At 34.9% G+C, this 2,500-nt stretch overlaps 1 protein-coding gene across 1 annotated transcript in view; it reads left to right on the forward strand.

Annotated features, from left to right (window-relative positions):
• LOC137649176 (E3 ubiquitin-protein ligase TRIM9-like) overlaps positions 1 to 2,500 on the forward strand; it is a 50,892-nt gene that overhangs the window by 31,763 nt on the left and 16,629 nt on the right. The window lies entirely within an intron of this gene.

Genomic DNA, 2,500 nt, shown 5'->3' on the forward strand with positions numbered 1-2,500 from the left:
TATTTTAAGGACAGTAACAACATTGAAATAAATAATTCTTATATAAACTATAAAAACTTTAACAAAACAAGAGGAAGAGAAATTACATAGAATAGTGTGCCCGAGTGTACCCTCAACTTAAAAACATTTGCTGCAACTTTGAACTTTTGAAGTTCTACTGATTCAACTATTGTGATGATATCGAGCCGGGATTAAGATGGATGACGAGTTCGTTGCGTGAGTCGGGAGGAAAAACGGAAGGAAACTCTAAGACACAGTAATGTGTGGGCAGAACTCCTACCGCTGACGTCAAGAAGAGGAACTCCACCTTTTCCCAAAGACCGACATGCGAGACTATAAAAGATTTTTACTCTCTCCTGCAAGACGGGGAGAGAGGTATTACGATCATTGCATGTACGTTAGTTGTGCTTGTTTGTTTAAGGAGTTTGTTGCGTGTACTGTTTGTGTGTTGTTTGAAAGTTGTTTGTTTGCTTGAAAGTTCAGGGTGATTTTTTTGTATTTATGAACTATTGTGATTGTGGTGTTTATTTTTCTTATGAATCAAGTATTCAGAAGGTTTTTTTGGTGGTTAATTCATTTTCTCTTATAGTTACCAAAGTCACTACAGAAGTTAGTTTTATATATCATCTCGTACATAATAAAAGATGAAAAGATAATTTTCAGAAAAAAGTATGCAAAAGTAACTTGATATTATCCAATTTCTTGAAGATTTTTTAACTCATTTTTTAGTTTCTTTGCCCCCTTGAAGGTTTCTTAATCTGCTTGTAACTTTTGCTATAAAAACACTGAAGAGGGTGTCTTTGTATCCCAAAATAACTCACATTGTAAAAAAAAAAAAAAAAAACGTAATTTTAATCGGAAATTCTCCGTACAAAATATTGTTCTCAGACGTATTTCAGTATAATACAGGCGACCGTAATCTCTACCCTACTTTGTTATTATCTTTCACGGGTTGGTGACCGTAATATCACTCCTGTACGTCCATTTATCCCTTCTTAAAACTGTAAATGCCTTGCAACATTTATTCCATTATTTTTACCGTTTTTACTCCAATTCTTTAACAATGTATAAAAAGATTGCATCACATAAAATACTCTAAACATTACCTATCCTCTTCATGTTTCCCCATCTAGTCAGTCACTGTCACTTGGCATCACATCATTATACAAACAAATCCTTTCTAATTGAGTACAAATTAAGGACATCCATCTTGATATTATCCTTTTTCATCTACTTTGACGATTTTTTTGTAACCAACTTTTGAGTTTCTTTACCCACTTAAAAGTTTCTTCATTTGCTTGTAACTTTTGCGATAAAAAACACTAGAGAGGGTGTCTTTGTATCCCTACATAACTTACACTGTAAAAAAAATCCGTAATTTTAATCGGAAATTCTTCATAAAAATATACTGTCCTCAGCCGTATTTCAGTATAATACAGGAGACCGTAATTTCTACCGTACTTTGTTATCATCTTTTACTGGTTGGTGACAGAAATATCAATCCTTTCCGTCAATATATCCGTTCTTAAAACTGTAAATGCCTTGCAACATTTATTCCAGAACTTTTATCGTTTTTACGACAACTCTTTAACAGTGTATAAAAAGATTGCATCACATAAAAGTACTCTTAAAATTGGCATCAAGTGGCATCACCTCATTATAAAAAAAATCCTTTCTAATTGAGTACAAATTAAAGACATCCAACTTGATATTATCCTTTTTCATCTACTTTGAAGATTTTTTTTAACCAAGTTTTGAGTTTCTTTACCCACTTAAAAGTTTCTTCATCTGCTTGTAACTTTTGCGATAAAAAACACTAGAGAGGGCGTCTTTGTATCCCAACATAACTTATAAAAAGATTACATCTCATAAAAGTACTAACGTTACCTGTCCTCTTCCCCGTTTAAGTTTCCCCATCATCTTGTCAGTTACGTGTCACTTGGCCTCACCTCATTATAAAGAAGCCCTTTCTAATTGAGTACAAATTAAAGACATCCAACTTTCATCTCTCGTCACTCATTAGGCGAGGAATCTTGGAGAAGTTCAGGGTACGTTTGCATCGATCTGGCTACCTTCATTAAAGCTGATTCTGAATCGTTTAAGGATATAATAGAACGTAAAGTGTAGTGTTTTATCGTGTATATTAGTTTGCTCGGAACGTTTCCGTCTTGTTTGCTCTCCGAATAGTTGATATAATGAAGGGATTACATGATTTATTAGGTTCGTTGAATATTTGATGGGCGTGTTCTTAGATAATTAGGGGATGATGTTGAAAATACATGCTGATTAGTAAAGGCCGATCATGAATGGCAGAGGCAAGGGACAGTGATATTGACCTATCAAGCAGGACAATGCCCTAGAAACTGACCATATATACATATGATCAGCGCCCAAGCAACCTTTCTACCCAAGCTAGGACTAGGAGGACCAGGCATTGGTTGCTGATTACTCAGCAGATAGGCCTATAGGCTCTCCCAAACCCCCCATCCTCAGCTCACAA

Source organism: Palaemon carinicauda, chromosome 11, assembly GCF_036898095.1.
Source record: "Palaemon carinicauda isolate YSFRI2023 chromosome 11, ASM3689809v2, whole genome shotgun sequence".
Lineage (NCBI taxonomy): Eukaryota > Metazoa > Arthropoda > Malacostraca > Decapoda > Palaemonidae > Palaemon > Palaemon carinicauda.